This window comes from Cyprinodon variegatus, unplaced genomic scaffold, assembly GCF_000732505.1.
Source record: "Cyprinodon variegatus isolate N-32 unplaced genomic scaffold, C_variegatus-1.0 Scaffold106, whole genome shotgun sequence".
NCBI lineage: Eukaryota > Metazoa > Chordata > Actinopteri > Cyprinodontiformes > Cyprinodontidae > Cyprinodon > Cyprinodon variegatus.
In genome coordinates this window covers 621,922-636,890 of record NW_015150559.1, presented here as the reverse complement: position 1 = coordinate 636,890, position 14,969 = coordinate 621,922, and the positions used below count along the sequence as shown (strand labels likewise).

The 14,969-nt window shown below is 35.8% G+C and overlaps 1 protein-coding gene across 3 annotated transcripts in view; it reads left to right on the top strand.

Moving 5' to 3' along the window:
• Positions 1 to 14,969, top strand: part of ccser2 (coiled-coil serine rich protein 2) — a 69,403-nt gene that overhangs the window by 20,460 nt on the left and 33,974 nt on the right. The window lies entirely within an intron of this gene.

Genomic DNA, 14,969 nt, shown 5'->3' with positions numbered 1-14,969 from the left:
CCCCGTATCATCACAATTTTGTTCAGATTTGTTTGTATCTTGAATTAAAAACGAGGTGTGGTGCTGGATACAAGAGATATAAATTAGAATCTGACTATTTACATACTCTATATAACAAAGAAAAATTTTATTTTTTTTTCTCATTCTCTTTTTGCCACATCTTTCTAATGTTTTTAACTTTTAGGTCACCAAAAAAAGAGTTTGATTATTTCTATTGGCTAAATCATTTTTGCACAATTCCTGTTTGGTCTGGTCACAATTTTGACAGACCTCAGATAAGGGCTTTGTGATTGACTCATCAAAACATTGCCTTAGTTGTCATCAAACCAATTCCAGACTAATTTGTTTGCATTCTTAAGGTCTTTGCCCTATTTGCCCTAAACTTTATGGATGATGTCAGGACAAAGTAATTTCAATATTTTTCAATCATTTTTCTGAAATGCTGAAAATGAAAAGCATGAGCGATGAAAAAATGAATAAATAAAATGCTGCCACCTCTGTACTTCATATTTGGGATGATGTTTTTTTAAAGCTCTCAATCTCCTACCATATTTGCATATGTAAATGTTGGTTTTGAAGAATGCAAAAATCTGTACAAATATTCCCTTGGATTATTCTTGTATCTAGCAAAAATAAATAATTTTAATAATCCTAACTGACCCCCCCACAAAAAAAAAAAAAATTTCATTATGTTTGATGTCAGAATACAAGATTAAAATACATTTTTGTATCAGTACATGTTGTATTTAAACATCTACTTTCAAGGTATTTGTAACAATCAGAAGTTCAATATAATGTTGAACTGACAACAGGTTGATCCTTCATCAGGGGTAATGTTCATTTCAACCCTTTGGTGGGCCATGTAATCTAACATGTAAAAAAAAAACGAGTGGAGAACTCACTTAATGCATTCATGTGGTTTTGATAACCTTCTTCCCTGTTTAAAGAAGAAAGCCGTAGAATGATTCGGTCCTTGCTGTAGGGCTGTTGAAGGTCTGATGAGTGAGAGGAATCTTAGAGGTGAAAAACAAGTAGAAAAAAGGAAAAGGGCAAAAGCAGAAAAGGAGCAGATGTAGTGGCTGATTGCTGATGTGTGAAGATTGGCTCTATGGGGAATCTGCCTTTGAGATATTTAACCAAGCTATTTGATTAGAGGAAATGAATCCACTTACTGTAATTGGATGCACTGAGCTCCTCTTATCCCCACCCTTTTTGCCATTTCCTCTCCATCTGTTTGAATCTCACCCCTCATCATTCCCTTGTTCACTGAGTAAATAGTTGGCTGCAATGAACTAAAGAAAGCAGCATGTATAAATTTGTAACAAACCGTTGTTTGCGACACAAATTGGACTAAGTTTTTGAAGATTTATCCTACTGTTATGGTTTCATAAGTAATTTTAGGTCAAGGCATATAAAATGTATTATAGAGTGGATCATTGCTTCATCCTTCTTGGTCTGAATATGATGCTGGAAAGTATAGGAACAGGTTAAAGGCTTGGCTGAATGACTCTTCCATATTTCTAAATTGTTCCTAACTTTGTTTCTTATGAGAGGGACAATGGGTTTGACACACGTCACCCTCCATACAGTCTGCAGTGGCTTGTTCAGACCACTTGGAGGCACTGTGCATCCATAAACCATAAACAATGTGGTTGTGCTCAAAAGATTTTCTACTATTTGCTTTGTGTCTGCCATCCTTTTTTGTGTTGATTTGTGGTTGTATCTGCATTCATAAAGCTCTGTGCAAAATTAAGGAGTGGGCTCCCGGAGCTTATAATGAGATTCCTATGACGTAGCATGCAGAAGAGCAATATTCCAGCATTGCAAAATGGCAGCTGAAACGGAAAGCTACATCTCACATTTGCTAAGTGGTTTCCAACCATTAGCTCAATCTATCAGCAACATCTGCAGGTCCAGACAGAATATAAAGCTAAGCTTTAAGATGCTTCAAATGTAATAGGATTGCTTTATTTATATTGCTACAAATCACACATAAAACAAGGTATGCATCAGATGGACAGAAGCTGCAAGATATTTTATTAAGATGCCAAACCTTTATAAGTTTCACCAACCAATAACCATTTTCAGGTTATTTGAAAAAGACAGAAAATAGTGGGTGCCTTGGATATGGTAAATTAAAAGAAAACAATTTGTTTTCTTGTAGAAAAATATGACCTTACATAGCTGATCAAATAAAATGCTGATTGATAAGTGAATATTTAATATCTTCTCACTTATTTGTTGTTTTAAATGTTATGTTTTTACCTGTTATCACATTGTAATACATTTTTACGCTAGTGTTATTATTCACAAAGTTTTTTTTAGTAATCATTTTCATAGCAGCCTTTAAATATCTGTTTCTTGGCTGAGGATTTTCTGTTTCTGCCTCTTTTATCCCTTTTCTGCTAAACTCTAGGTAAAAGATCAAGTACAGGAAAAACTAAACAAAAGACATACAGCAATTAGAAAACATTCTGGCCTCCTTTCATCTTATACAAACACTTTTTTTATTCACCTAAAGTTTGGCTTTTGTATACCAAGGTTGAGACAAGTTTATTCATTATTGTTCATGAGAAGAAAGTTTCCTAACCTTTGTTTTTTTCTAAAGAATTCCTAGTCATTCAGCAAACAAGCTGCCATTGTGCCAGCTTCACTGTTACAATGATGAGGCTTAAGGCTTGACTGCTTCCGTTTGCTTTGTTAAATGACGAGTGCAGCTAGTTATGAGAAAGTTTGGCTTTAATCATGCCCAGTTTTTGTGATGGTCGTTTAAGTGGCTATTTCTTGTGTTAATGTAAAGAAGCAGAAGATAAAAGAGCAGCACATTGCCAAGATAAGCATGAAACTACTTTCGCTGACCAATTCAAGTAGTTTAGATAAAAAAAAAAAAAAAAAAAATGCTTCAGGCTCTGCACAAGCAGGCAACCTGTTTCAGCAGCTCCCACTCAACCATGAATTTATCCTTTAGTCTAGTTTTTAATTTGCTTTGGGTTTCTTTTCCTGTTTTTTCATCATAATAGCACACACAATGGAGCTGATCATTTTTTGAATCACTTTTTAATCAATTTTTTTAAAGGACTTGTGTTCAGTGTCTGCAGTAACGTCAATGCTGCATTCTTTACATCAGAGAAAAGCTTTTAGCTCTAGGTAGCTCTGCTTTTCCACCTCCCACAGAGCAACCAGATATTCCCCACAAGCTAGGAGATGACCCAGGACATCCACCAGCTTTGGGTATTGCCAGTTGGTAAGGTATAGAATTGCCCTCCCATTCACACTTTCATGGTTGTGGAAAGTGAAATCCCTATCCAACAAAGTGGACAAACTGTGGGTCCTCACCTTGTATCAGAGAGGCGACAGCAGTAGCGGCATTATTATTCTTACCCAGATGTCCTAACAACACAAACTCCAGACATTTATACAAATACAGACAATTTTCATTTTCTCCGAGGCGACGGAACCAAGGAGAGCAAGAATAGAGAAAGAGGTCTGGCTGTGTAAATGATATTACTGCTATCACGATAATGGTAGTGTAACTCTACATATTTAACTGTCAAAGAAACACTCTGCAGCACAGATACTGAGCTGCTGGCTGTTAGTATGAGGCCATATTGCATATTATCCTCCATGAGAGTTTACATATGTTATCAGTGTGTTAACAGTGTCACCTCTGCCAATGCTGCAGCAGCCTGCAATGTCCTCCACACTGCTACCAGCAGACTCCAAATACAGCATCAAAAGGCCTATCACTTTGTTGCTGGTACACCTGAATTTCCATTGGGAGGATAAAGGGTATCTGCTATATTCTATTCTACAATCAGCTTTTATTGCATAGAAATGTAATACATCCTCTGACTGACCATAAGGTTTTCAGTTTCCAGTATATGACTACAGAGCGTGCTTGCTTAAGCTTAATCTTACTAAAAACGTTGTTTTTGGAAAAATGACATGATTAGTATAGATGATGAATGCACACACGCCAACCAGAGGGATGTAGAAGAACTAACAGGGGAGGTTAATAACTGTCATCTTGTTACAGTGTCATGCTCAATCAAATCAGTTCCAGCAGTAGTTCAGTGACTGCATTCACTCACACACATTAATAAGCATTAAAAAAATGTCCATTGATCTTAGAAATTCACTTCAGAATTTGAAAATCATTTGTCAAATAGACTAATTCCAAATGTGGGGATCCTCTAAATCGCCTTTAGATAAAACATAATAAAAAACTTTTACTCAGTTTCTAAGAATATGACCATATCATCTAAGATTAAAAGAAAAATAAGAATTTTTCAACACAGAAACGTTATATGACCAATGTCATGATCACTTCTCACCATGATGATTCTACTTGGGGAGGACTGCTTGCTACCATCATGTGTGTCAACTGTCCAAGAGAAGATCAAGCTACAAAACATATTCAGTGTTTAAACTACACATAAACAGAAAGTTTGTTGGAAGGAAAATATATGCTACAAAATGATGCATAAGCAATTAGGGATTACTAATCCAAGAGTTGTTTGGCAAACACCTATTACTTTGGTTCAGTATGAAGTTTCTACAGGCATTGATCATTTAGGGAACCATGTTATCGTCTGGTAGTGCTCTGCTGCACCAGCTCAAAATATTTTTATTTTCCAGGGGATTTTCCAGCATCTTATGCTCTCCTCTGCTGACTAGCTTGATCAGGGAGGTGCCGTTTTTTTTTTTTAAAGCTGACTTTAAAGCTGGGCTGCTCAGTGATGCAGTGGCGAGCACTGCTGCCTTGCAGCAAGAATGTTAAGGGTTTGATTCCCAGCCCAGGAGTTTTTATATGTTCTCCCTGTGCATGTGTGGGTTTTTTTCAGGTATCCCGTCTTCCTCCAACAGTCCAAAAACATGACTGTTAGGTTGATTGTCTTCTCTAAGTTCTCCTTACAAATACCAGCTTTAATCACTTTGACTGAGAGAATATGCCAACTATAAACCTCAGAAAAAATGCAAAATCACATAAACACTTCTATGATAGCTCCGTATGGGGAAATATATCTGCGATTTTACCTCTTTGAATAACAAAACTGAAATGACTTTCTTAATGTTCTGATGTATTACGTGTAAGACCTGATTCTACTTCATACATCCATCTACTTCCACTTATGTGAAGGGTCACAGTGGTCTCAATCCCCAGCAGTCTATGGGCGAAAGGCGGGATATACCCTGGACAGGTCCGCCAGTCTGTTGCAGGGCAGACATACAACCACACACACACACATTCACACCTAAGGACAATTTAGAGATACAAACTAACCTACCAGTAATGTTTCTGGACTGTGGGAGGAAGCCAGTGTAGGAAGCACATTGAACCCGCGCATGCACAGGGAGAACATGCAAACTCTATGCAAAAGAGACCCTTGGCTGGAAATTCTGGAGGGAATGTTAAAGTGCTGTTATCCCAAGGCATTTTACAAAGAAAGATCAAATTATCAAGAACTATTAGTAAAAGTTTTTTTTAAGGAAACCCAGCTGATTTCATTGACTTTGCAGAATTCATTCCTCCTGGTTGAGCGTGTCCTGACAGCAAGGTCGTTTGCATGATGTCATTGATTTTGCAGCAATCATTCATACCGAGCATGCATATAGAGATGGTGGAGAAGGATAACTCCCGTTTAACAGGAACAAGCACCCTGCAGAAGCAGGCTCAGTGTGAGTAGCCTTATGCACAATTTGGCTGGGAGTATGGGGAGACAGAGACCGAAGCAAACATAGAAGCAATGATCCACAAATGCTCTTTATGTTAGAGAAGGTAATAGTAGGCTAGCTTCATTTATTGCTTTTTTGTTTGTTTTTTTTTAGAAAAGAATAGCAATTAAAGAAATGTGCTCAGAGGCAAGGTTAAAATATGAATATGTGTAAAAAAAAAAAAAAAAAAAAAAAAAAAAAAAAAAAAAAAAAAAGTAAAGCTACAAGTGATGTTCCTTCATTTTTTTTCACAGCTGTAAATGTTATTTAATACACCGTTTTGATTCAAACAAAGAGGCAAATAGGGACTGAAGAGGAAAAAAAATGCAGTCCTATACAAGCATTTGCAGATAGTGTAGCTATTACTGCAATTATTTCCATTTTGGCACATCATTATGCTGTATTTTTTCTGTCTTATTCAAAATGTAGCAGTCTCATTACATTTCATGGTGCTATTCTATTGCTATTTCAAGGATACTTTTCCTCTTTCATTAGTATTGCTGATTTTAGGAAGGTTTGTCAGGGCATAGAACATATTGAACGTACATCAAAATTGCTCTTAGATTAACTAGAAAATGATTGCTAGATGAAAAATGGGTGTAATTTAATTTCAATGTGGAGGTACAATTTACCATTCTTTTTTTTTTTCAAATTTTCCTATCATTCGTATATCAAAATAAACCTGCAGAAGAATAGCTTTGCACCATATGTTGTGCATACATTATATTGCCAAAACTATTTGCTCACCTGCCTTGACTCGTATATGAGCTTGATTGACATTCTATTCTTAATCCTTAGGGGTTCAACATTTGTCAATCCACCCTAAGCTTCCTGGAACAGCTTCAACTCTTTTTGGAGATGTTTAGGAGTGTGTTTGTGGGAATTTCTGACAGTTCTTCCAGAAGTGCATTTATGAGGTCACATACTAAAGTTGAAATAGAAGGATAGCCTCTCAGTCTCCGCTTGAAGTCATTGCAAAGGTGTTTTATCGGGTTGAGGTCAGTACTCTCTGCAGGCCAGTCAGGTTCATCCACACCAGACTCTGCCATTAATGCCTTTATGGACATTGATTTGTGCTCCGGTGTAAAGTCAGGCTGGAAGAGGAGGAGGCCAGCTTCAAACTGTTCCCAAAAAGTTGGGAAGATGGAATTGTCGAAAGGGTCTTGGTATGCTGAAGCAATCAGAGTTCTTTCACTGGGACTAAGGAGTCCAGCTCCTTAAAAACAACCCCACACCATAATCCCTCCTCCAACAAGCTTTACTCTTTGACTAATTCAGTCATACTACGGTAGTATCATTCTTCTAGCAGCTGACAAACACAGACCAGAAACAGAAGCGCAATTTGTCTCTCCACTGCTCTGGAGTCTAGTGGCGGCTGCTTTAAAACAATGTATCGGACACTATGCATTGCACTTGGTGATGTATGGCTTGGATGCAGCTGCTCGACCATGGAAACCCATTTCATTAAGCTCTCTGCTCACTGTTCTTGAGCTAATCTGAAGGCCACATGAAGTTTGGAGGTCTGTAGTGATTGACTCTGCAGAGAGTTGCCAACCTCGGCATTATGCGCTGTAGCATAGGTCAGTGCACATTGCCTACCTCTTCCTGGCTGAGTTGCTGTTGTTCCTTAACACTTCCATTTTCTTGTGATACTGCTTAGAGTTTCACCAATGGATTTGTTGCACAGGTGGCATCTATCACTGTTCCATACTGGAATTCATTGAGCTTTTGAGAGTGACTCATTCTTGCAAAAATGTTTGTAAAAACAGCCCCAAACAATTAAGCAAAAACATTTTTTGATTGATAAAAGGCAACATAAAAATTTCAGACACTTGAATGATGTGATGTGTCCTCCCTCCTGCTTCCTGCTCAGGGACACTTCATTTTTTTTTTTTTATATATCTAAAGGTCAGTCTATTTGTGGTGAACATTTTATTACTATCAGAAAAAGTACATATGTGACAGTTCAGTATGCTTATACACTGTTTTCTCTGTAGCCAAACAGCATGTTTTTATTCTGTCAAGAAAATGAAAGAAAAGGTGAAAGATGGATAAATTGTGGAAAAACATACAGCATGCTCAATGGTTTTCTAAGTCTAATAAATTCCCTGCTGCAGCTGCCATCATTCATTTAACAGTTTGGCTCAGTATGCTTCCTCTACATCGCCTGTGTCTGTCCCTGAATGTTTGCCTCTGCACCGCACGAACAAAAACATTAAACCAAACGAAATTTTATTGTTTTTGAAAATTCTTATCCCAGCATGATATACAGAGGAACATATAAGCATTTATGTGATACTGAGCTTCTTTTTCTATCTGCCGAGCCTTCTTGATTAAATCCTTTCACAGTTTAGTCCAACTCTTGTTCAGTGCTAGTGATCAGTGAATGCTGCAGACTTTGACTTAAGTAGGTAAGTAAAAGTTACCATTAGATCTATGAAAAACAAGTATATTTCTGGTGGAAATTATTTTTCATGAACTAATTGATTTACTTGTCTATAATATAGATTGTTTCTCCTTCTCTGAGTACTTTGTTTTAATTTAACTGCTTTTCATTATTTCTGCTCTCATGGCTATATGTGCAGTATAGATATAATGTATTATCGGAGATAATTTTCCAGTTTTAGAATGTAAAGGTTTTTGAATAATGGTCCTCATGCAACAAAATGTTGGTATTCTGGTCATAAATTTCTCTCTTTATCCTAATTTAGGGTATGCCACATCAGATTCAACAGATGTGATTAACTTCAGCAAATGAATGCTAAATGATAATTTAAGTGTGTTTAAATTCATGAAATTTGCATATCTGCATAATTATGGGCCCGATAATTCCATATAAGTTTACCATATCCAGCGCTTGTGAGACAGTGTTCCATCACAGAAATAGCATTGAAGACGTAGAAAAGACTTCACCAGTTTAGAGAGCGAGGTTCTGCTGACCGAGGGCTGAGCAGCAGAGTTAAAAGACCAGTAGGGCCAAGAAGTAAAATAAAATACAAGAGCTGTAAATGACATGGCTGCAGTGTTAGAGAAGTAAAAAGAAAATAAAACAAAAATTAATTATAAAAAGAAAAAACATTTGATCTGAAAATGGTGTCAAAAACATGTCTAGCAAAAGACAGACAAAGACCCAAGCATTCTACATTATGTTTAATGACAAAGCCAAGACGTTGCATTATGAAGTGAAATGAATCCAGTTACACTTAAGAGATTCAAGCAGCAACATGTTGCTGTACCTCTATCTAAACTTTTTTCTGTTCAAAATTATATTTCAATAGAAGCTTGATCCCACAGAGAGCTCACAGACTGTTCTTTCTTGTAATGAAAATACAACAAATTAATGCAGTGTCCCCTTGATACCAGCATGCCAGCTGTAGGTGTAGTGACAGGCAGTTCTGTAATCAACGAATAAAAATGATCAATAATTGCAGAGTTGCATAATATATAATGATGTAACCTAATAAAATGGGCAATTGCTTCACATTTTCCTGTGATTTTAATAATTACTACCTTTGAACCTGATGAAACAATGGTTGAGCTATCCTTAGGTCTTAGAAATGATAAACATCTTGTTGAATTAATGCTTGAATTCTTGCAGTGTTGTATAGGGCTTCCGTTTTGTGGGGGGTCTGAACAATTTCAAAATATATTTAACTTTCGCATTTGTCGAAAAATTTTTTGATTCTCTTCTTTTATTCTCCTCCTCATTTAAATTGATGGTGGGCATAATCACTTCCTAAGAGGTAGAAAAAGCAGAATATACTGTATGTGAGGGGAATGGGGCTGTCTATCTAGCGGGGAAAAATAGGCTGAAGATAAAGTTTATTTCTCTGTGGGGTGCAGGTGGCTCACAGCCACTAACAGAGAATTTTACCAGAACCTTAAAATAGGCGTGATGGTAAAGGAAATCCTGTTTAGCATTAGTGCTCCCTGAGTCTGACAACCAGCTAAGAAAAAAATTAAAAAAACTCAACATAAGTTTCATGGATAATCGTTTATGATAAATAATATTAATTCTTATATAGGGAATTTGAAAATTCACAATGCACAGTAGGTCATAGCAGATAAGAAAACATTTCTGCTTATCTATGCATAGAATTGGACTTTGGATAACTTTAAGTGGGCTACATCATTGTTGCTCGACAGTGTCTTTATATGCATAAAATGGTTGTTTTGTTCTGCATAATTGGCTTGATAAGTGGATTAGAGAGACATGAAAAGAGGTCTAAAGCAGAGTACTCGCTCTGCACCAAGACCACCAGCAATTCTAAGTATGAAGAGAAGAAAAGACTGCTAAAACCTCACAAATGATCCATGATCAATATTTTATTTTTAACACTGTCTCCATGCAAAATCGCAGCAACTGCAGTGTCTGTTTCTATGTCAAACGATTTAAATATACTATTTTTAAGATCTTAATTTAGATAAACACCAATCAACAAAACAATGTCACTGTGAAAAGTGCTTATCTTTTGTATATATATGCTGTTTATGACCTGACTGAAATTTCTTCAGTGGTTGTTATACAGAAAAAAAAATAAATCATTCATCCCAAACCATAGCAAACAGGAGTTGTTTGTGTTGTTTGTAGTATGGTATATTGATTGTAGACACACAACCTAAGTTTAACTTTGCTCTTTAGTTAGGTTGAAAACTGGGGTATTTTTGTTTACATTAATGGATTCCTCAAATCTAACATACCCTTTTGGGATAAAAATCTTCTCCTGGATATCTTACCAGATACATTTCTCCAGTGGATGCTTTTGTGCTTGGATTTTTGTGTGTTCAGTGTCAACCCTGAAGACCTTTGAAATGAAATTCTCCAAACTTGTCTAAAACTTTCATCAAGAACCGCATTTCAGTTGTGATGTTGGTGTCAAATTAGTTTGACCTCACCTTTTAATTCCTGTTAAAACCAAGGCTTTAACTTTTATACAAAACATACCCTTTTTTACTGCTGCACCTCTGTGTGTCTGTTACAACATGCGGTAAGATGATTTTTAGAATAATCTTCACATAAGACCTGGTTATGCATTGAATTTATCTGCTGAGCTCTCTGCACAAATGGAACCCGTCTTTGTGCCTCATGCACTGAAATTTGACATATTTGAAACGGATATGCATTATGCTGCATTCTGCAGTGCTCACACAATGTCAGAAGCCTGAGCTAAACAGCAGGATTAGTAGCATACAGAGGTAGCTTCCAGTTTGACTGAGTTTTTAGTGTTGCAGAGCTGGTTCCTTCAATGGGTCTTGTTTCTTGTAACTTCGAACAATTTGTCAGTTATTTCATTTTTATAAGGATTACAAAGTTAAAATATGGTGTGCCATTTTTATCACATATAACAGGAGCCTACAGCATATCAGTGTTGCCAAATTACATGACATTACGGCCACCTTCGTTTCCATGGATATCTTCTACCATGCTCTGAAAACTAAAATTGATTTAAATAAGCAAGTGCATTTTTTTAAAGCCTACATACGATTAACCTGACCAGAAACCTTTATGTTCATTATTCAATATTTAAAATCTTTAGTGTTTATGCTTTATTAGTTACTAAAGCAGATTTAAATGAAAAGGTCACCATTATCTGGCATCTCAAGAATTCAACAGCAACACATTCAGAAAATATTTATATAGGTAAATAAACAAAAAATATTTTCTTATGGTTGATATTCATCTTTTTGTTAGAACTGATTCAATTTTAGAGTAAAGCAAGACAGCTTTTCTCCCTATTCTCTTTGTTATTGCACACATCCACTCAGCAAGATGTATATCAAAGAGGCTTGATATAAAATTTCAAAAAAGAAAAACAGCACATTTGTTAATTTGTTAATTACAGGTTGTCATAAATAAAGACCTGTTCCTCTAATTTTCTGTATTTAAAGCTGAATGTCAAAGTTTTATAACTGCAGAATTTGATTTGTATTTTATCAGCATTGGAACAGTTCTCTTTTTAGAGTAAATAAATCATCATATACATTTCTGTTTAAAAAGTTTTGTCTAAATCCAGTCATACCATAAAGTTATTACCAAGTTTAAACTAAGTTACCACACTATGAGAATCTCATGCTGCCTTATGTTTATTTATGTAGAGTCATGGGAATAAATGTGAACACAGTTTTTATTATTCAGTTCTTTTCTTTTTTACCAATGTTTATATGTTATATGTCTTATTTCATTTTTATGTTTAATCATTTATTTATCTACTACATAGGGTAATAACATTAGGTAGTGTTATCCTCTTAAATTGAGATAATTAAAGTGATTACTCTTTTTTTTCTTATTTAGTCTCTTTACACCTTTTCACCCGGTATATCAGTAAGATCACGATCAAGGCATCAACTAGACTACAGCTGAAACAATTAATCGGATTAATCGTGATTAATTGATTATTGAAAGAATCGTCAACTAATTTAGTAATAGATTTATCGTTAAATGGTGTATAGGGGCTGTGAAATGTGCCTTTAACTGATTGAGCAACCCACTTGGAGCAGTAATTATACCAGGAATGTGAAAAAACAAAAGTAGACATTTTGCATTTAAGATAAAAACTTTTTTGTCTGTCATTATGTTCTATTCAGAGCTCCTCAAGTGGAAAAGTTTAAGTTTCACCTGGTTTAATTTCACAAAAAGTCTTCTTTTGGGAACCTTCTATCCGATTATTAATTGATTCATTGAAAAAAAATAATTGACAATATATGGTGTCTTTTGACACCATATATTTTCTAGTTAATTGACTGATTTCAATTTAATTTTAACAGATTAACAGAATTTTTTACCAGACTCATAATATATAATTAGGTTGTATTGAGTACCAAACTCAACTTTATGTTTAAAGGCACTAAAGCTCCTTCGAATTGTTGAGGAATTATGTTGTTGTGATTATTACATATTATTTGACACTGTTTCATATTTATTAATTTGATAGAGGAATACATGGGGGGTGTCGTAATTTATTCCTAACCAGGACTTAAAAATACCCGCAAAGACAATGTCAAAAGCCCTTTGCTTCCGTATTTGTATTACCCTACATTTAAAAACCAATACCAAGCTGTATTTATAGTCAGACAACAAAATCATCAAAATATAACAAAAATGTCTAAAATATATATGAAAGATGCACGTAATCTCCGTTTCTCTGCAGTTTTATTGTGAGAAAATTGAATTGCATGCTTGAAATGCATTCTCAAGTGACCTTTTTGTGATTTTATTTTTTTTCTTTATTCAAAAATCTGTCTTTATGAGATGAAAGCTCTATATATTTAAATGGCAACAGTAGCAACAGGGTTAAAGTAAAGGGAAAGACATAAATCACAGGAAAAACCTCTGAAGGGAGTAAAAACGATGAGACAGGTTGGTTTCTACACTGACTGTTTAGAAACAAAGATTCCACCCACGTCTCCTCTGACACTATTTGGGAGACTGCAAAGCATTTTCTTTTTTTAGTCTGTTACCTTAATTGATCTTTCATGATTATGTCTTAGGACTCAGCAGCAGTCAGCCATTGTGACATGCCTGAGATTATTCAATAATGACACATTTTGCACTTGTGTATTCTTGTCAAAGCCCTGACTATTAGTTTTTTAGAGCAGAAAAAAATGCCTGGAAAAAAATAAAGCTTTGAACTATTGATTTTTTTCTCTCTACTTTTTGAGATGCTCTGAAATATTTGTTACTGTGCAAGTCAGATTTCTGAATAATTTGATGCTGATATGAGTGTTTTTGTTAGCTTTTCCAAGTGAAGTGCACTATCCTTCATAATTGGGTGATAGCATTTTGAAAAGCCTGTTTTCTTATTCATATTGTGATGTTTGAAAAATGGAATACTATTTGAAGAAACGCAGAATTTTGAAACCAAATGTAGTTTCCTTTCTAATTAGCAAAATAATTCAGGAAAGACTAGTGTTGTTTTCAGATAACTAATTGTTTAAGTTGTGAAGTTATTTACGGCTATCCTTGTTTGAAGACAGAAATAGTGATCTACAGACCTTCAAAAGTGAAATTCACTAACCTACCTACCAACCACTTATCAGGTGCACTATTTTAGTTTCCTGTTCACCCAAAGCATGGGTCAGACAGTTGCGAGTCAGAAACTAATTGCATATATGTAACCTGCTCATGTTTAAACTGAGTTTCAGAATTAGAAACAGAGCAATTAGAACATGTCGTAATATTTTTGGAGCCAGATGTGGAAGTTTGAGTTTTTTCAGAGATGGCTGATCATCTGTGATTTTCATGCACAGCCTGGTTTGCAGGGAAAGTCCAACCTTGAGTGGAAGATGAGTTTGTGCAAATGCTTGTCGATGGCACTAGCTGAAGCACACTGGGCAAAAGTTTGATGTTACAGAGCAAACCCCTTTGTTATAACCATGTATGTAGAATACCATTTCTGAACGAACAATATGTCAAACATTAAAGGATAGCACTTTTGTTAAATACAAACCGGAAAGTTGGGTTAAATTTCACACAACCTCAAAAAAAAAAAATTTACAAAATGACTCATTTGAAAAATATTGCCCATTCTGATTGGTCTCAACTTAAAGGGGCACTGTGTAACTTTAGGCCACTAGGGGTGCTAAACTTTTAACTCTCACATCTAGCGCCTCAGTGACCACAACTTCCGGAGCACTGTTGCAGAGGTCAACAAACAGTCAGCCAGTCAGCCTCCCTTGTCTTTTGATTGGGGATTGAGCTGGGCGTCTGGGTTCGACTCAGAGGCTGTGAGAAACACTGCTGCTTTCTGGAGAGCTCCACAGCAACTGGGTCTCTGTTAGCTTTTGTTTGTAGCCTGCTACCTTTCCCTGCTGTTATCTTACCAGTCTAATAATAAAGTTGAAAAAACAGAAACAAAACAATCCTTTTCAAGATCGACTCTTGTTTTTCTTTGTGCAGGATCCCTTTCACGTTCTCTGTTTTTAGTCTCCTCAGAAGGTTTAAACTTTTTCCTTGCGTCAGCCATGACCGGTAGTCAAACAGGCAGAAAAATAGTAGAGTTGGCTCCATGACTATATAAGAGCCTGTGTCCATAACGTTCATGACCTGGCCAACGACAGTTTGTTATGGTGTCCTCCCATTATTACTGCAGTATATCCATATTGACCGTGAATTCTAGTGGCCTCTTTAACTTTTAAAACTTAATTCATCAGATAACTTCTGGGATGTGGTTGGACATGAGATTTGGATCATTGATGGACAGATGACAAATTAACAACAACTGTGTGATGCTTCTTTTTACAGTATGTTTCAAAAT